Genomic DNA, 21,598 nt, shown 5'->3' on the forward strand with positions numbered 1-21,598 from the left:
ATCAATGAGTGCACACCAATGCGTACCTAGTAGGCCAAAGAATAGCAGGTCAATCATAAGAAGGATCTGGACTTTAGGCAGGAGTTATGCGTGAGGTAAATAGAGTCCCCTTACCAGACGATAGGACGAAGATATATATAAGGAAAGGTATGCACTCCGGCCGGACGCAACTACATGGCGGAAGGCCAGCGTCTTGTAACAAATTTTCAAGATTGAGTCCTTATCCAACAAAGGGACTAACAAACTTTCAAAAAGGCAGGGTTAGATAAATATCTAGCTGGATATTTTAAACAAAATAAGTGTGTCGCCCACACTAAGATAAACGTTCGCGATATAATATATGAAATGGAATATGGCTACATATATATATTCGAGTTCTGGAACCGAATCATAGAAACATTCACTTCCAGACCTCAAGGGGCATCTGTTGACACAGAATTTCGTCGAAGTTAAATACAAAGTGATATCTATTATCAAAATGTGATAAACGGCAAATTATATAAAAAGATGGCGAATTGTCAAATAGACCAAGGAAATGATTATGGTGAATTTTGGGTCGCTCAGTATGAAATAGCGGTCGCAAAATATAAATAAATAAACAAAGTGTCACTTATAGCTGCAAAATTCATTTACTTGTGAAATTATGACTAGTACGCACGCACGCCACTAGTGGCGACAGTTGGCCGATGCAAACTTAAAATGGTCACAAGGGCACTAATATTGCCAAAATATCGATCATATCCTAAATGTTGGCTTCATCACGTCGATAATGTAAAATATCATTGCGATGCATAAAAATGTATCGTGCTAATGAATATACATGTTGTATTTCATCAGCATCATCGCGATGCATAAAAATGTACATGTGTCGTATTTTATCAGCATATTTTGTAAAATATCATTGCGATGCATAAAAAAAATATATAGCACCAATGAAGTATATATGTGTCGTATTCTATCAGCATATCCATCTCAAATCACATACGATGCTAGATTTTGAGTTGCGTGTAGAAAATAATTAATGCATGCACCCACACCATATATAAGTCTTAATGAGCCGTTAATAGCTAATTAGGCCCTGGCCCATTGGAAATATGCTTATGTTTAGCAAACAAGCATAATTATAATTCTAATACAAGGCTGCATGCACGATAGGCCACTTCTTGATTAAAGGCATGCAAATGGACTATGCCTAGGCCCACATGGGTGATTAAAGAAATAGAGTTTTAGCCCATAGCGGCCAATCGCAAGACCAAGCCGGTCCAAATTTCAGTCAACAGGTAATTAAAGAAATAGATTAAAGAAAAGGGAGGAAGCTCCACCATCCCACGATGCTCCCACAACCTGCATGATCTCGAGAACATGGGTGCGTGCCCAAGTGGATTCATGTGCTGCTCCCTCCTATAAATAGTACCACAAGGGCTGCTCTCCGGTCTCTCTTTTCCTGATCGCTCCGTGTGCTGTGGCTTGCTGCTGTTGTGCTGCCGCCGCTGCTCTCAACCACACACATATACTGCTGCTGTAGAAAAAAGGCTCATATACGCTGCTGCTACAAGGCCGTTGTCCGGCAAGGAGCGTGAGGAAGGTAGTCCAGGTGGGAATCATGATCCTCCTCTAATCTTATTGCTGCTCCCTATATCTCTCATCATATTCATATTTCTTCTTGGTTGACCATTGTGATACAAACCAAAGAGTATGCCTCATGTATTCTCATCTTGACATTCTGCCTTGGCTGATCATCGTGATACGAGGCAAAGAGCAGTTATGTTCAGGAGAGGAAAATTTGTCCTTGATTGGTCATTGTGATACAAACCAAGGAGCATTCTCCATATATCCTCATCTTGACATTCTGCCTTGGCTGACCATCGTGATACGAGCCAAAGAGCAGTAATGTTTAGGAGAGGAAAATTTGTCCTTCGCTGATCATTGGGATACAAACCAAGGAGCACTCTCCATATAGTCTCTTCTTGACATTTTGCCTTGGTTGATCATCATGATACAAGCCAAAGTGTGAATATGTTTAGAGAAACAAAAATACTCCTTGGTGGATCATCATGATACAAATCAAGGAGCATACAACATATATTTCCATCTTGTCATTTTTGCCTTGGCTGATCATCGTGATACGAACCAAAGTGCGATTATGTCAAAGAGGATAAATTTCACCCCTTGGTTGATCATGGCGGCCCAAACTAAGGAGGACATATTTTCCCTTCCATCATAAATGAGAGCGACGCAAAGGTAAAGCGGGGGGGGGAAAACAAATATGAAACATACACAAACCCTATATGACCATTTACATAAAATCTCAGAATAAATATGTGCCTACAAAAAATGCACTCTTCTTTTGTTCGAGGTGCACAAAACAAGACAATGTACATTGTGCGTGTACCTTCAATCTAGAGCATGAAAATGTATAAATTGGATGCTGGCCAAATTATGTTTAAAACCTCTTGTTGGTTACACTGCGGACATACATGCTATACCACGTCAGTAGTAATACAAACAAGAAGATACGAATGTTATTTACATTTGTCATATAGATGATTAAATGAGCATACTCGAATGCATATAAAATGTGCTAATTGAAATCCAAGATGTAGACATGAGATAATGAAAATACTAGTTGTCTTGGTCCACACTTAAATAAAATATGCCCATAAAAGGGAATGAATGTGTGTAGGTGAAGTTAAAAGTATAATCCTACATATCTAAAATATGAAATCTAGAGCGTACAGACTCTATGCAACACGCATATACTGTCCACTGATGGTTAGAGTATATGCATATAACCCATAAAAACAAATAAAGGACATTGCATATAGCTCGCTTTAGACCTAACAAAAACAGTCTGATTCTCTTACTAGATGCTATCATCAAACATATCAAATTAAACAAGATAACATATGGGATGGTTCTGATATTGGAACCTCCCTTTTTTTAAATTTCCATGTGTGCGCAGAGGCTAACATGGAGTAAATCATATACCATCATCTCATGCATGGTCATATATGCATCAATAAAAGATGTAGCATGCATGTATTAAGTGGATACTCTGCTAGTCGACTCATCACTCGTTAAAATGAAATGACCTGAAAGTTGATTAAGATAGCCGCATGGTCATACTAGCATATCTTGGTTAAGTCGACTACACAAATTAGGTGCCCGATGCAAAAAGCACATATTGCACTCGTACTCTACGTACTACTCATAATAGTACAATGGTAAAAATATAAGTGAACAAGACACATGATAACTTGAAGAAGATCAAGAATGCTCCCCCGAGCACACCGGCGTCAACGACCAGCGAGGAGCGATTTTTCTTTATCATTTTGTAGTAGTCATGTGTTGCAATTCTATGTAATAGGATAGTTGGAATTCTTAATTAGAGATTTTATCTTTGAAGATGTAATTAACAGATCTTTTATATAAATGTAAGAGTTTTGGAAATAATGTACCTGCAATGTTTGATCCTAATTTTATTGTATGCATCTACGCATTTAAATTATTAACTCTGTATCAATGACATGGACGCGTGTTTCACGCCCGCCATTTTCCCGTCATCAATCATATGATATAGAGTCAAGGAAAACAAACAGGAAGGGACTTTTTAGGGACTAGGGACTTCTTAGTTGAGACTAGAAAAAGTCCTAAGACTTATGAACCAAACAGAGCCCTAGTCTCCGACGTCTTCTAGTTGTTCCAAGGAAAGAGAAGAAGCAAGCCGTCTGTTTAAAGAAAAGGTTAGAGGGAACAACGGGATAGAGGCCGGAGATTGTGGGGCAGCTAGTCTCTGTATCCTGATTCCTAGCTTGCATGATTGCAGAGTTGGTTAGCACCATTTGGGGTTAAAAAAATAAGAAGAGTTGCATATCCACACGTAGTTGATATACAATCGACTAAAAAAATCATAAGCCCATATACTCAGGGAAAGCGCTTTAAACAAAATATGTATAGCCAAGTTTCGAGCTGTGGGCCCGAGTCAAATTTTTTTTCTTCGAACCCAGACCTCGAGGGGCATCTGTTGACATGGGTTTTGACCATGATAAATTAGAATGTACAACCCACATAAAATATAAATGCGAAACGGCAAAAATCAGTTTTATAATGAAAATGATCAATTAAAAAATAATCGATCATTCAAAGCAAGGGCCGATGAAAATAATGGTATTGATGAAACAAATAAATGCTCATCAAGTTTTGTCCTAAAGAAAATATAGAGGACATATGGCACGCCCGATGGGACTATATTTCTCCCCTCATCTTCGAATTCCAATATAGGATTGCAATATATGAATTTCCATAGTATATAAAGCATGAAACATTATGTACGCATATACAAAAAAATTGAAGATAACTAATATATGGTTTTCTTTATTTTAAAGATATGGAGGGACAAGTCCAACAGTTTTGTCACTCTCCGCTTTGGTAATCTCTGGCTGAATGTGCCAATTGGTCCGCTTGTGGTTGTAGTTAGCAAGAGTTTGGAAACAACAGCTGCATCCCCAACTAAGCCAGAAGAAAAGGAAGTCTCCTCTGCACTGAAGGAGGGGTTTACTCCTGTGCTCACAAAGTCAGCAAAGAGAAGGATGCGTGCAGCTGCAAGAGCATCTAAGGATCAGCATGTACATGAAGCTTCTTCATCTACTTCAGTTCCTCATGGTTTCACAAAGATGTCACCTACCAAGGTCATGAGCCATGAGGTACTAGCAAAGGTTGTTCGCATGACACCCGAAGAGTGGCCCGTTCTTGCAAAACGGACAGGGTCACTAAAGGTGGCATCGCCAAGACAATCTGCTTCAACTACATCAACCAAAGTCGCAGTGCCCCTTACACCTTCAAAACTTAGGGTGGCCGCATGACGAGGACATGTATTGGGGGTAGGGTAACAGGCCTGATCTAAAGGCCCTACCCATGGACACCGTATACTTTGTACTGGGCCCCTGGGACAGATCGCCGTCTAGATGTACCGCAACTTGAAAGTCACTCGGACGGTGACAACCACTCGGAGCACGGCACTTCACTCGACGAGCTCATTCCACTCGACCATGTAACTCACTCGGATATGCAAAGACCAATAGTCAGCATGAGGGTTTTGTAGTGGGCAGGCATTATGGCATTGATACTCCACCGTGTAACATAAGGGGTGAGGGGGTGGCGCACTCTATATAAGCCACCCCCCACCACTAGACTAAGGGGCTCTTTTTTCTTCCACCTCTCTCTCTTTTCACCATTAGTCTCAGGACTTAGCTCAGGCATGGGATCCGTTCCCTTCTCTCACACATTGTAATCTCCGGATACATACTCAGATAATACAAAGCCTCTCCGGAACACGAGACGTAGGGCTGTTATCTCCACTGTGAGAGGCCCAAATTCGCTAAAACCACCGTGTTACCCATATGCATCTCGATAGATCATACTCCGTTACCCTATACCTTATTACTGTCGGAATCGTTCCCACGACAGTTGGCGCCCACCGTGGGGCATGGCGTCTATCGAGCCATGATGCAGATGGTTATTTCTTCTACCACCAGCGGCACATCTATTCCGGCTGGTGCCCTCTATTTGGTTTGATCTTCATCTTCTAACACATTTTCTATACTGTTCATCTGCACAACGAGCACAGCATCGCAAGCAAAAGGAAAACGTACATCCATCCAAGCACGTACAAGGAGAACTATCAGCCTTCAGGTTGGCTGGCCTCCCATCCGCATGAGCTGATCACTTGAATTGGCGCGAAAGCAAGAAACCGACTGCGCCTTCACGGACGACCACCGGCGCCATCCGCCACGTCGTCACCTTCGACCTTGTCACAGCCGCGCGCGGTCGTCGTCGTCTCCAACCTCAGCACAGCTGACTGCGCCTCCACGGACGACCTCCGGCGCCATCCACCCCGTCGTCGTCCCCGACCTCGGCACCGCCGACTGCCCCTCCGCGCGCAGCCACTAGCGGCGTCCGCGTCATCATCGTCTCCAACCCAGTCGCTGAGCCACACACACTTCCGTCGTCGCCGTTCACCTCGCCGTCGACTCCGGCCTCGTGTTCTCGGCTGCTCGCCGGGAACCTCCGCGGTGGCAGTGCGGGCAGGCAGCGCTCCTGCCTCCGGTGCCAGTCGTCTGCGACGGTCTCGGTGGTGGAGGCGCGCTGCGGCGGCCTCGGCCGTTGCCTGCCTCCGGTGCCAGTCGTCTGCGACGGTCTCGATGGTGGAGGCGCGCTGCGGCAGCGACGGCCGTTCGGGATTGAGGCAATAAATGGCTGGTAAGTGCTTGCATAACGTGGGCCACCTAATCAAGCATTAACTGCATGCAGGGAAAACGAAATCAGAAGGACATTTCCGGATCTCCCACACGTACACAGCTTCACCGGTAATCATTAAATGCACGCCTATAAACGTCGGTCTCATAATTCCGCCAAGGATTGACCGCTTCGTTAAGGTAATCGCCTTATTAACCGGCCAATTGATGGGGATTATTAATCGCCTTATTAACCGTCAAGGATATCTAATTGCTTCCAACAATCCATCGGTTCCGCACCAGTAAATTCATGCATGCATGCATGTATAACCGTCCGGCCTTCAACTTCGCGGCCGTACTTGCTACTAACTTGCAGGGTCATCCGATGGATTTTTCAGTCGGTATAAAGCCACTCAGACACAGACTCAAATTCACTCGGCCTCGAACCCGAATTCACTCGAACGGATTCCTCGTCCAGTACCACAGTGCAAGCCAGAGGACAAGGCGCGTCATCACTCCACGGGACATGTTTATATTGCTTGAACGCCCCGTGCATCAACACTCCATGCGACACGTCATTCAGACGCCCCATGCGTTGCCACTCGGCGGAACATGTTTACATCACTCGGACGTCCCGCGCGTCGCCACTTAGCGGAACGCGTCTACATCACTCGGACGCTCCGCTCGTCGTCACTCCACGGGACGCGTCTACTTCACTCCGACGCCCCGCGTGCCTCGCCACTCAGCGCGACGCATCTACTCCATTCGGTCGCTCCGTGCATCGTCACTCGGTTAGTCACCTCATAACCATTCGACCGCCCCGCGCGTCGCCATCGGTTGGTCACCTCATAATCATTCGGCCGCCCCGCGCGTCGCCATCGGTTGGTCACCTCATAACCATTTGACCGCCCCGCGCGTCGTCATCGGTTGGTCACCTCATAACCATTCGGCCGCCCCGTGCGTCGCCATCGCCAAAATCCCCCAGTGGGTGACTTAGCGGCGAATCTGTTTCGCCTAAGTTCAAAAATCCTATCGAGTGGAGAGCAAACCTCCCACTCGGGGGGCTTAGCTGCGGTCCAGTACTCGCCTAAGTTTGAAAAAGATCCTACCGAGTAGAGAGCAAACCTCATAACCATTCGGCCGCCCCGCGCGTCGCCATCGGTTGGTCACCTCATAACCATTCGGCCGCCCCGCGCGTCGCCATCGGTTGGTAACCTCATCACCACTCGGCCGCCACGCGTGTCGCCATCGGTTGGTCACCTCATAACCATTCGGCCGCCGCGCGCGTCGCCATCGGTTGGTAACCTCATCACCACTCGGCCGCCCCGCGCGTCGCCAATCGGTTGATAACCTTATAACCACTCGGCCGCCCCGCGCGTCGCCATCGGTTGGTCACCTCATCACCACTCGGCCGCCCCGTGCATCGCCATCGCCAAAATCCCCCAATGGGTGACTTAGCGGCGAATCTGTTTCGCCTAAATTCAAAAAATCCTACCGAGTGGAGAGCAAACCTCCCACTCGGGGGGCTTAGCTGCGGTCCAGTACTCGCCTAAGTTTGAAAAAAATCCTACCAAGTGGAGAGCAAACCTCCCACTCGGGGGCTTAGCTGCAGTCCAGTATTTGCCTAAGTTTGAAAAAATCCTACCGAGTGGAAAGCAAACCTCCCATTCGGGGGCTTAGCTGCAGTCCAGTACTCGCCTAAGTTTGAAAAAATCCTACCGAGTGGAGAGCAAACCTCCCACTCGGGGGCTTAGCTGCAGTCCAGTACTCGCCTAAGTTTGAAAAAATCCTACCGAGTGGAGAGCAAACCTCCCACTCGGGGCTTAGCTGCAGTCCAGTACTCGCCTAAGTTTGAAAAAAAATCGTACCGAGTAGAGAGCAAACCTCCCACTCGGAGGCTTAGCTGCAGTCCAGTACTCGCCTAAGTGTTTGAAATCCTACCGAGTGGAGAGCAAGCCTCCCACTCGGAGGCTTAGCTGCAGTCCAAGGACTCGCCTAAGTAGCCAAAATCCGACTGAGACAAGAGCAAACCTCTAATTCAAGGAGCTGCATCACAAGAATAATGTGCGCTCCATCCCTATCCGCAAGGACACCGAGACGAAGGTCGACTGTCACCATCGCCTCGTCACCACTCGGCTGCCCCGCGCGTCGCCACTCGTTTGGTCGCCTCATCACCACTCGGCCACTCGCGCGCCTTCAGACAGCTAAGTCATTTTACTTTCTATTATTTCCGTCTTCCCGAGTATCCCGTAATTCACACATCATGTTCACTCGGAGGCCACGCCACCGAGTGTACCTTTACGCTCAGCTGTTTATTTTCACATACTTGCTTAGTACTGGTTATGTGACTCCCGAGTCCAACTTCCATTTTTTCGCACACATCATTCACGAACACCATGTGTCGTTCTTCATTTCGAGTTTGCATCGGTTCTCCGGAGCCGCAACTCAGTCGAAACACTACACTTCCGTTTTATTTTAGCCATTATTCCAACGAGTTTAGTAGGATCTCTCGTTTCGACAAGTTTGAACGAATCCTTCGCTCTTTTAGACTCTTGCTGGTTAACCAGCAAGCCCCTTGCACTCCCGGCGGGTGTCTATGGGTGTTATTCACACAAATCATTTCAGCACACATCAAATTTCCTCAAGAAATTATTTTGTTGACTTGTGCCATTTTTTACACAAGTTACACGATCACTCGACGGCCCTATGCGCCAACTTCATCGCTGCTCGGACTCGGTCACCATACTGGTCCTAGCGCACCACAACACTGACCTTGTCGCTCTTTGGCTTCAAGCACATCCGGCCAACCGCTCTGTGGAATCCTCTTCATCGATAATATAGACCTCGTTAGGCATGAGACAGATAAGTCCCTTTTATAATTAAACTTCACACGTCACTCTTTTTGCGAGTTTGCCTCTTTCGAGTATCACTCGGAAATTTCTCCTCATCCTTACCCGAGTCCGACTCGATGAATTACAAATTATCCATTCAACACTATATTTCCCGTATTCCGACATGTCTGTTGTTGAAGCCTGTAGTACGCTCGGGAGCTACGCCACACTCGGGGGCTGCAACTCATTTGGAATGACACTCTCCTAAGAGGTCGAGTGCTTCATCACCAGTTAGATCCTTCACTTCAACATGTGCATTCGACCCACCACTTTGACAAGTTTTATAATCACCCAGACGCTCTGCGCGCCATCTTCATTCCTACTCAGACTCAGTTGTCACGCCGGTCTTGTTGCGTCGCAACCACACTACATCAACCTCGTCGCTACATTAACTTCGAAAGCATCTGGCTAACTCCTTCGAAGACAATTTCATCCACTTGGCTGGGCGCGTAGTCCTTCACTCGGCCACCTCACGTATCTTCACTCGGCCGTCCCACACGTCGCCACCCAGTTGCGCACGTCTTCACCGCTTGGTCGCTCCGCGCGTCGCCTCTCGGTTGTGCATGCCTTCACCACACGGCCGCCCCGCGCATCACCCGTTGGCTGGACATGTAATCCTTCACTCGGCCACCTCGTGCATCCTCACTCGGTCGTCCCACACATCGCCACTCGGTTGTGCACGTCTTCACCACTTGGCCGCTCCGCGCGTCGCCTCTCGGTTGTACATGCCTTCGTCACACGGCCACCCCGTGCGTCACCACTTGGCTGGACACGTAGTCCTTCACTCGGCCACCTCGCACATCTTCACTCGGCCGTCCCACACGTCGCCACTTGGTTGCGCACGTCTTCACCGCTTGGTCGCTCCGCGCGTCGCCTCTCGGTTGTGCATGCCTTCACCACACGGCCGCCCCGCGCGTCACCCGTTGGCTGGACATATAATCCTTCACTCGGCCACCTCGTGCATCCTCACTCGGCCGTCCCACACATCGCCACTCGGTTGTGCACGTCTTCACCACTTGGCCGCTCCGCGCGTCGCCTCTCGGTTGTACATGCCTTCGTCATGCGGCCGCCCCGCGCGTCACCACTTGGCTGGACACGTAGTCCTTCACTCGGCCACCTCGCCCATCCTCACTCGGCCGCCCCGCGCGTCGCCACTTGGTAGTGCACATCTTCACCACTCGGCCACCCCGCGCGTTGCCACTCGGTTGTGCATGTCTTCACCACTTGACCGCCCGGCGCGTTGTCACTCAGTTGTACACATCATCGCCCCTGAGCCACCTCGCGCGTCACCATCAGTTGGACATGTCTTTACCTCTACACCCCCAACACGGGAACGACTAAGTTACTCATATGATCAAACCTCATATCACATTCTGTAGCAAGCTTGCCTCTTTTGAGCATCACTCGGGGGCTACGCACAGCCGTTGGCCATGCCGCCCTCAGGGGTTACGCCCATTCAATCAACCCATTGATCACATCAGGAATATCTTTCTGACCATACTTTCCCGTCGACTGCCTACTGTCCACTAGGACGATCGCCCAAATCATTACCTAAAGTCATCTTCAAGACTGCAAAAGGGTGAAAACAACGCTCCTCTATGGATAACTTGGCCCTATCCTAGGTTCCAAGGCGTCAGTTTCACAAACTTGGACTCAGAGATGGCATGTGCTGGTGTTCCCCCGGGATAATGAGTGGCCTCTCTCCGGAGAGTCAGCCTACACACTAGCCTCATCACTTGGGTTTCATGGCACGTCCATGTCAGACCACTAGTCTATCTCCTCCGGGAGAAATACAAGTGCCACTAAGTCTTTCCTTGCAGTCAACATACCTCGATCAGTCGGGAAGCACGTCCACTCGGACAAATACCCCTTTCATGCAAAAGGGTGAAAATGAAGCTCCTCTGCGGATACAATGTACTCTTACAAATACCCCTTTCATGCAAAATCTAATGGTAGAAGTACTAATGGAAAGATTACTCCCTGGAGTATCCAACTTTTTTCTACAGTCGGCAGTTTCAAAGCCGAATTTATTCACCGTGCCGAGAGCACGAAGATTCACCTGCTTGACCGAGTTCCAGGCTGAATTTATTCCATGCCGAGTGCACGAAGATCATTCCAACTGACTCAGCTCCAAGCTGAGCTTATTTACCATGTCAAGCACCTGAAGATGCATCCGATTGACTCAAATTCAGACTAAAAGATATTTACCGTGTCGACTGCGTGGAGGTTTACCGGGAGACTTAAACCCTCTGCCCGACTCATCTAGTCCGACAGAGACTCGGGGACTACACCCAGCGGGTGCACTCAGCGTGCCCCCACTAGAAGAGAACTCGGAAAGAAACATTTTGCTCGATGCAAAACCAGCTCCAGAATTACTTGACCTCCGAGTTAGAGAAGAACAAGTTTGATCAATACCACCTAAGAAGAGTTTTAGTTCTCTCAGAACCCCGCCGACTGCCCGCAGTCGACGGTGGTCTCGGGGACTACACCCAGCGGGTGCACTCAGCGTGCCCCCACTGGAGTAATCTCCACTCGGTACGGCCTGACCAGTTTGAGTGATGAACACAACAACAAAAAAGACAGGCTCTAAGACTCCCGCCGACTGCCCGCAGTCGACGGCAGTCTCTGGGACTACACCCAGTGGGTGCACTCAGCGTGCCCCCACTGGAATGGTATCCACTCGGAACGGTCCGCCTGGCCCGAGTGACGGCCAAACAACAAAAAAAGACACGTTCCAGGCGTGAAGAAATTCCGAGTAATTAGTTACTCAATGCAGGACCAGCTCCAAATCACTCCAAAAAAATTGCTATAAGGTGAGTTTAACGCTCCTCCGCGGACCCGTTTGAGCTCATTTCACTCGGACACCATACAGTCTGGAATCCGTCAAGGCAACATGCGGAGATAAGATCGCCGGGTGACCAGAGGGAGTTCATAAGGGCCTCCGCAGCACTTGACTCATCTGGGAATTCACCTCGACTCGACCCGCTCAACCTCGACCGATTCGGGGGTTAATGACGAGGACATGTATTGGGGGTAGGGTAACAGGCCTGATCTAAAGGCCCTACCCATGGACACCGTATACTTTGTACTGGGCCCCTGGGCCAGATCGCCGTCTAGATGTACCGCAACTTGAAAGTCACTCGGACGGCGACAACCACTCGGAGCACGGCACTTCACTCGACGAGCTCATTCCACTCGACCATGTAACTCACTCGGATATGCAAAGACCAATAGTCAGCATGACGATTTTGTAGTGGGAAGGCATTATGGCATTGATGCTCCACCGTGTAACATAAGGGTTGAGGGGGTGGCGCACTCTATATAAGCCACCCCCCCACCACTAGACTAAGGGGCTCTTTTTCCTTCCACCTCTCTCTCTTTTCACCATTAGTCTCAGGACTTAGCTCAGGCATGGGATCCGTTCCCTTCTCTCACACATTGTAATCTCCGGATACATACACAGATAATACAAAGCCTCTCTGGAGCACGAGACGTAGGGCTGTTATCTCCACTATGAGAGGCCCGAACTCGCTAAAACCACCATGTTACCCATATGCATCTCGATAGATCATGCTCCGTTACCCTATACCTTATTACTGTCGGAATCGTTCCCACGACACCGCACGCGAAGGGTCAGGAGAAAGCTCACATAAGCTTATCCCAAGCAACGTAGGGGCAACACAAAGGTCTTGCTCCGCGGACAAAGGAAAAGGTGTAATGGTTGAGGACACTGAGTCTTCCTCACTTGAAGGATCGGCTCGTCCAAGAAACCAACTTCGTGTTGATGCACCTGAATTTATCCCCACCATGGGCTATAATCCCATTGGACCAGGCCTAGTGGGTGAGCCAAGCAATAGACGCTCGCTCCAGTGGCAGGGGGTGTTTGTCACTTCAGATGACTTCCAAGCTGGTCATGTGGATCCAACTGCTACAATATCAGATCCTTTGTCCTCATCGGTGCCAGCACCAAGACCATCATTTGAGGGCTCAATTGACCCAGCACGTCGTCGTCGACGACGATAGAGGGCTCACTGTGCATGGCTTGATTTCCTAATGGCAACTGATGCAAACATGACCAACCAACAACGGAAGCAAGTGGCATATCCCATCAGAAATAGAGAAAGGAAGATCAATGCGAGGATTCGCGGAGGGAGCCATGCTAGCTTCCATGTCGTCATGACACAGAATGTTTGCCAAGCTTTGAAGGAAATACTTCCAGGATGCTCTATCTCTGCTGATAATGTTGGTGGCGCCATCATGCGGCAGGTAGAAACTCTATCGAAGTGGTCAGAATATGAAGAATTTGTGAAGGCAGATCCACGACGACAAGAGTATGTGAAGCAGGCTGCTCATGCACGCAAAAAGCGGGCCGCCCTGAAACAAAGAGAGATGGCAGTATGAGCCGATTCGGGTCATAGCAGAATACAAGGAAGAGATTCTCCATCAACAAGCCAAGTCAGTAGAGGAAATGGGGCAAAAGAAATGACAAGTACAGAAAACAAGACTACCAGAACTCTCGCTCCATGGCCAACTCGTAAGAAGGTCTCAGGCAACTCATTTGAAGTATTCAACACAATGCGTTGGTGTCAAAGGGGTGACAAAGAATAGTAGAGAAACCTCCTCAGCATCAATACACTTCAAGAGGAAGAAGGCACGTAAGACTATTGTAGAAGATCCTCGCCGCACGACACGGAGCCAGAAGGGTTCAGATCATGAAGAACTTGGGTCAAGCAATGGGGGGTCTTACAATCCCCTATCAGATAGCAATCCTTGTCCTTCTGACAATGAGATAGAACTTCACCATGGTGCAGAGCATACAGAACAAGTCCTAGCTGGGAATGAAACTCGTCCCGTTGAGGAGCAATTAGCCAACCTTACGGCAGCGCTTCAGCAAAAGGAAGACGAGCTAGCAGCCCTTCGAATTCATATGAGCAATAACCAGAGAAAAGGAAATGAAGGGGGTGGTGGCGCAAGTGCTAGCAGCCAACATGGAGGAGCAGGGCTTAACCTTGAGGCGATCCAAAGAATGATCGCTGAAGGGGTAAAGTCGCAATTAATGCAAACTCAGTACTCGATGCGGCCAGGGTATGTTAAGCTGTACCCACCTGATGTGTACCTAGCTCATTACCCAACAAATTACAGGCAGCCGCAGTTTAGTAAGTTCAACGGAAGTGGATCTCCCCATGAGCACATATCACACTTCCTTGCTGCTTGTCAGGATACAGCTAACAACGGAGCACTTCTCTGATAGAGGCAAGGGTGTCCCGATCTTTCGATGAGATGATAACTATCGATTTGGTGGAGACGACTTTGATGATCCGACTACAAACGTGCATGACGTTGCTCCTTAGCAATCGCTAAACCAATCTCCTGAGGTTACTGACGATGCCGGAAGCACGGTCAGCCTGACCACGAAGGTCTATTCCTGCAAGCAATCAAAGAACGAGCAAGAATATGATAAAGCAATTTGAATATTGCGAATATATATGAAGTATTGATAATGGTGGGGATCCGTAAGCGGTCTTGGTCTGGTCGTTGGACACAAACGAAGTACACGAAGTTGCAATGGCTAACTTTTAACTAAACAAATCCCTAGGGAAAAGCTACTAGATGGATCTACTTATATAGGAGCAAGGGGTGGCGGCCAAGGAGGTGGAAGGACGTCCCAAGGCAGGCTAAAACTAACCCTATGTCGTACATGGCTCATGGGCCCAAGTGGAGGTGGTGCAACACCTTTGGACTTGTTGTTTGACTCGGATTCTGCTGCAATGTCAGATTGTTTCGTCGATATCTCAATGCTCCGGACGAATTTGAAGGTGATTCCAAATGGGTTTGAAAGAGCACGAAATCTACTTTCCAACAAAAAAAGAATCACCCAATTCGGAGTCCCTATGAAAAAGTTGTTGACGTTTTGAGTCAGGTATGTCTGTGCAGTCCGAATCAAAATCCAAAACGTGAGAGACTTGGACTCTATCTTCTCTTGGCCCAAAAATGAGGTGAGGGGACTTTTTGAACAGAACCTAAACTTCTCCTTTTCCCTTATCTTCATATGTGGATTGTACAAATGTCCCATACACCTGCAATTAGACAAAACACAAAAGTGTGTGAACTATTTTTGTTCTGAATAACATAAATAGATTATTGAATAGTTTGCACTAGAAATCACCTGACAAATATGCATGTATGCAATATTTTTGGTCGTATCCAAGGTAGTCATGTCCTCATCATCCTCCCCTTCTTGTAAACAAAGCCCTCCTCGACGTTGCTTAATCTGAAATGTGGCTAACAAAAGAGACAAGGTGTACATTTTGTATATGTATATGTCATCCATTTTTACTTCCATTGATTTTTGCACATATGACACATGTATACATGAGTAACTTTCATAGTTCATAAAATCTAAAGCCAAAAAATTATCACAAGAAGTAGAAGGCATGAAAATATTGCAACTCAGTTTGCACATATAAGTGAACGTCTTATTCGTTTCAAAAGATTGACAATGTTCATCATTAAACCATCCCAACATTGGTGAATAAACCTTACCTGCATCAAATTTACATGCTATAACATGCTTAAATAAGCAAATATGCAATAGGTCATTGGACATAGAATCATCATCAAGATTAGAGTCATATCAAAATGATTAAACATTGGTTCTTTTGCATCAACAGTTAATTCAATGAGTGCACTCAAAATTGTTGGTATTTCAGTTATTTGATCACATGACGCATTCATGACAGTAATAAGATTCTCTAAAATAAGTGGTGTGCTCAAAGCAACAAGTAACTCAACACATGATGCATTCAAGTTAACTAGGCATGCATCATTCTCATGTGAAGTTATATCATCAATACCTATATTGTTACCTTGTCGCAAAGACGTAGCTGATGTAGGTACGGACGTTGACAATGTACCATACTCTTGAGATGATGTCGCGCTCACAATCCGAGGTGGGGCTGCTCTATTAGGTGCAACGGTGGAGGAACCAACCAGCGGTGGTGAGCATGAACTGGAATAGTAGTTGTTGTAGTCACCCAATGCATCCTCCTGTATCTGTCTCTCAAAGATACAAGCGCGAACATACATACCAGTAATGCAACGAGGAATATACTGAAACCTTGCATGGATATCATGGTTCAAACCACCAAAAAATCTATTCATTGTATCATCCTCAGATTCTTCCATGTCACAATGATGCATAAAAGATTTGAACTCTTTGGTAGTAAGCATGAACAGTGTTGTTGCCTTGTTTAAATTGTTCAAATTTGCGAAGCAATTCACGACGATAGTAAGGAGGCAAAAATTGTTGTCTCATTACATATTTCAAATCTTTCCAAGTTGTGGGTTGGTTATCAATGTTTTTCTTACAATGCACACTCCACCAAACAGAAGCAAAACCAGTAAATGCTCCAGTGGCAGCTCGCACTCGCTCAAGTTCAGAAAAGTCATGGTGACTAAAAACTTGTTCTACTTCAAGCTCCCAAGCTATATAAATAGCAGGATTAAATCTACCCTCAAATGACGGTAAAAAGATAACCTGATCATGTGCTTGTGTGTGTTGTGCCAACTCTTGTGATGGTGAAGATGTGCCCGTCGTCCAAGAACTTCTATCTCCGGAACCTGTCATGATTAGTAGAAACAAGAAACAAAATTCGAGAATAATGTTCCTATGAACTACTAGGATGTGGTTGTAAAGTGCTCACAGTAAAGCAAATATCAATATCTTACAAGTTCTTACCATGCGGCAGGTGGTGACAGGCAACCAGCGGTGTCAAATAACTCCGAAGATTGTGTAAAGCGATTGCCAGGGGAACGTACGTATACACGGTGTAGACATATGTGAAGCTGGGTTGGCTATATATGGTAGCAAAAGATTAGCAATAATCAATTCAGAGATGCAATGTTGAAATAAACGCTCAACGATAGTACTGTGCTGGTCCTAGGCTAGACCGGACTAGAGACGCGAGCCTAGAACACTAATGAGGTCACAGCGTAGCACAACTAGCATCAATGAAGGATACTAAGTAGCTCTGGAGATCAAGATATAAGTGAAGATCACAACGACAGTAAAAATAATGATGTGAAATAACAGCCAAGCAGGATATATCAACAACTTTGTCTCCAACTTTCCTTTGGAAAAGTTTGTGCCAATTTTTTGATAATTTTTTCAAATATGGTATTGACTCAATCTTTCAAACGGAAAAGGAATCACTCAATTCCGAGTTGATATGAGGAGTCAAAAAATTCAAAAACTGACGTGAAAACTGGAATAAGCTGTGTTCGTGCACTTCGGAGAGCAAAACGAACTATTTAGAAGCCGATTTAAGGTGCCAAATATTGCACAAGGTTTTGCAACTATTTAGATGCGCCTCGTCGCTAGCTTTCATTTGAGTACTTGCGGATCCAAAACAGACATCGTATGAGAAAGTTATGCCTGTTTTACTGAACAGTGCACCGAACAGATTCCAATCCGAATTTAACTACGAGATTGAGTCTAGATAGATCCGAATTTTGTTTTTTTCTCTCTCTTTTTTCGCACACTTTTTTTCTTTTTCTTTCTCTTTTTTTCGTACTTTTTTTTACTTTATTTATTTATTTTTTCTCTCTCCCTCTTTCCAAAACAAATTAGATAAGATGCAGATTGGATCAAGCGAAGAGGTGAACAATCTCAACTAGATTATGATAATAAATAGTGGGTAGCACATGGTGGAAATTGATGGATGGATGGTGGACAGCGAAAGCAATAACGATGCAGCAGCGGCGTGACAAATGTGAATAGAACTCGAAACTCTAAACGAACTAGACATTAAGACCAGCAACTCGACACGACGATGCAACCGATAATTCAACTATGCAAGCAATAACAAGAAAAATTGCAAAGGCTTAGACTAGTTTGGACAAAGGATGAATAGCTCTAACTTTTTTGTGGCTTTTTCTTGGACAATAGGTAAGAAAATAAATCTAATCTAGGAAAAACTGGAAATTCTCACCGAGCAACCTGAAAACTGATACCACTTGATAGAGGCGAGGGTGTCCCAATCTTTCAATGAGATGATAACTATCGATTTCGTGGAGACGATTTTGACGATCCGACTACAAACGTGCACGACATTGCGCCTTAGCAATCGCTAAACCAATCTCCTGAGGTTACTGACGATGCCGGAAGCACGGTCAGCCTGACCACGAAGGTCTATTCCTGCAAGCAATCAAAGAACGAGCAAGAATATGATAAAGCAATTTGAATATTGCGAATATATATATATATATATATATATATGAAGTATTGATAATGGTGGGGATCCGTATGCAGTCTTGGTCTGGTCGTTGGACACAAACGAAGTACACGAAGTTGCAATGGCTAACTTTTAACTAAACAAATCCCTAAAAAAAGCTACTAGATGGATCTACTTATATAGGAGCAAGGGGTGGCGGCCAAGGAGGTGGAAGGACGTCCCAAGGCAGCCTAAAACTAACCCTAGGTCGTACATGGCTCATGGGCCCAAGTGGAGGTGGTGCAACACCTTTGGACTTGTTGTTTGACTCGGATTCTGCTGCAGCGTCAGATTGTTTCGTCGATATCTCAATGCTCCGGACGAATTTGAAGGTGATTCCAAATGGGTTGAAAAGAGCACGAAATCTACTTTCCAACAAAAAAGAATCACCCAATTTGGAGTTCGTATGAAAAAGTTGTTGACGTTTTGAGTCAGGTATGTCTGTGCAGTCCGAATCAAAATCCAGAACGTGAGAGACTTGGACTCTATCTTCTCTTGACCCAAAAGTGACATGAGAGGACTTTTTGAACAGAACCTAAACTTCTCCTTTTCCCTTATCTTCATATGTGGATTGTACAAATGTCCCATACACCTGCAATTAGACAAAACACAAAAGTGTGTGATATATTTTTGTTCTGAATAACATAAATAGATTATTGAATAGTTTGCACTAGAAATCACCTGACAAATATGCATGTATGCAATATTTTTGGTCGTATCCAAGGTAGTCATGTCCTCATCATTCTCCTTAGGCAGGTTGTACAGACATTGTCTAGGCCTGCCTTCACTTTGTACAGCAAGCTGCCTCCAAGCTCTATAAAAATGTGGGAACAAATGCAAAACTCATTCCTCGAGAGGTTTTATAGCACACAGAGGACGGTGGGCATAACTGAGTTGACCCAAACTGAACAAGGGTTCAACGAGAGGGCGGCTGATTTCATAAACAGATGGAGAAACCTAAGTCTTCATTGCCCACAGCCAATCACTGAGCCGGAAGCAGTGCGCATGTGCATGAACAATCTCCGCTCGGAAGTGGCTGTCCAGTTACAAGGAGTGAGGCCCCTCACATTTGAAGAGTTAGCTTCAAAATCCATGGATATAGAAAATTTTATGCAGCTTGTCGCTCATCGAACAAAAACGACGTTCAACAAGCCTACAGACAAAGGTGGTCAGTGTGAAAAGTTGCCGATGAAACCCAAGTCTGCACAAGCCATGGAGACTACGATGGTAAAACCTTAGTTCCAGCCTAGAAGAGCACCTATAGGGAATCAAGGGCAGTGAGATGCACAGGTCAGTAGGAGGCCAATTCTTAGCGAGCGACAAAACAGAGAGTATTCTTTTCCTGTAGAAGAAATTGATGACCTTTTTAATGGTTTAAAGGAGTTGAGTCTTATAGAACTTCCCAAGCCCAAAAGTCCAGAAGAAGCTTCAAAATTTAATGACCCAAATTTTTGTCACTACCATCGCATTTTGGGCCATACACTCAAAGATTGGTTTGTTGCGAAGAATATCATACAGAAAATGATCGATGAGGGGACCATTGATATGGATCTCCTCAAAAGCTTAATGAAAGGAAAGAAGATGGCTACAGCAAATGTTGCCACTCTTCAAGATAGCTCGGTGAGTTGCGCATCTTCAAATATGAGGCCAACTTATGATGATATGATTTTAACATCAGGATATGAATTTACCCCAATTATCTCTTTAGGCTTCCTCCTGTACCTTGGTCATAGGACCACGTCCCAGGGTCAGCGTAAAAGAGAGGCTCACATTCCCTGTAGCCGTGATGGATGGCCAAGTGTACCAACTTCTCAAGAACCCCAAGATTGGAGGGAACAGCGACCAAAACACCGTGTACTACCCTGAGTGATGGAAGATGCCGCTTCTCTGTGCTTCGTACCAAAGAAATATCAGCATCTGGCGAAGCGCATGAAGGTTCCGCCTAGTGAAGAATTCAACGTTCTCACTATAGGTGTGTTTGAGGATGATAGCGAGTCTCTTCACTTCCCCGAAGAAGATGCGCCAGAAGTGGATCAGGTCCACCTTAGATCAGGTCGCCAGTTAGCTGACCCACATCCTCCACCTAGAAAGGAGCCTAGGAATAAAGATGTAACTGAGAGTGAGACAATTGACCCGCCTTCTAAGGTGTCGGTCAAGTATGATGTAATCTCTCATTTGAAGAAAATACCAGCTATGCTTTCTGTGTATGATGCTTTGTCTCTTTCCTCGGATTTACGTAAGGCACTAGTTATAGCATTGTCATTTCCTGAACATTATAGAGTGGAAGACTCATAGACTGAAGCTGAATTAAATGATGTGTTAAATATTACATTCATGGATGAGGACATGTTGTTAGGAGCAAAGAAGCATAACAGACCTCTTCTTATGTTTGGTGAGATTGACGACTTGCCAACAGATCACATAATGATAGATGGTGGATCCGCCATAGATTTGTTGCCTCTGCGTACTTTGAAAAGGATTGGATATTCCCCTAAGGATTTGAGTCCGTCAAATGTGGTCATTCACGGCTTTAACCAGTTAGGTCAAGAGGCCATGGGTACCATTTCCTTGGTACTAAAAATGGAAGCGTTATCTACATACGTGAGATTCCATGTGATTGATGCAGTCACACCTTACAATGCACTGTTGGGCCGACCATGGTTGCATGAAAATCAGGTTGTGCCATCTACACTCCATCAGTATGTCAAGTACAAAGAGCAATCTGGAGAAACAATAAGAATATTTGCAGATAAGAGACCATTCACCGTAGCTGAATCTTTCTACGCCGATGCCAAATTCTACTTTGAGCCTGTTGAAAAAGTACACAAGCCAAGGCATGTAGTAGTACCTGAATCAAATATGGTAAAGAAAAATGCTGCAGAATCCTCATCTGGCTGAAAGATTTATCAGTATATACCAAGTGACCAAAGGAAAGAGGGTGACCCAATATTCCGTGTCATCGATAAATCATCTGTTAAAAGAGGTACCAAAATGCCTATGGTCTTACCTCCTTTGGTTCAACATAAAATTGAGCAAGATAAAGAGAAGTCACATGAGTGTAAAAATAAAAATAAAAATGTGGTTCATATCACCTTGGAAAATAAAGATGATGAGTCATTGCCTATTTCTCTGTACGATAACCGAATTTTGTATATGATGCAGAGAATGGGATATGATACTCTCACTGGCCCGTCGTTGTGCG

General features: G+C 45.7%; 1 pseudogene; it reads left to right on the forward strand.

The window, feature by feature from the left end:
• Positions 1 to 4,387: 4,387 nt before the first annotated feature.
• On the forward strand, positions 4,388 to 20,266 carry LOC147979513 (uncharacterized; annotated as a pseudogene).
• Positions 20,267 to 21,598: the final 1,332 nt, after the last annotated feature.

The sequence above is a fragment of the Triticum urartu genome, chromosome 3A (assembly GCF_056163025.1).
Source record: "Triticum urartu cultivar PI428250 chromosome 3A, HENAU_Tu73, whole genome shotgun sequence".
Lineage (NCBI taxonomy): Eukaryota > Viridiplantae > Streptophyta > Magnoliopsida > Poales > Poaceae > Triticum > Triticum urartu.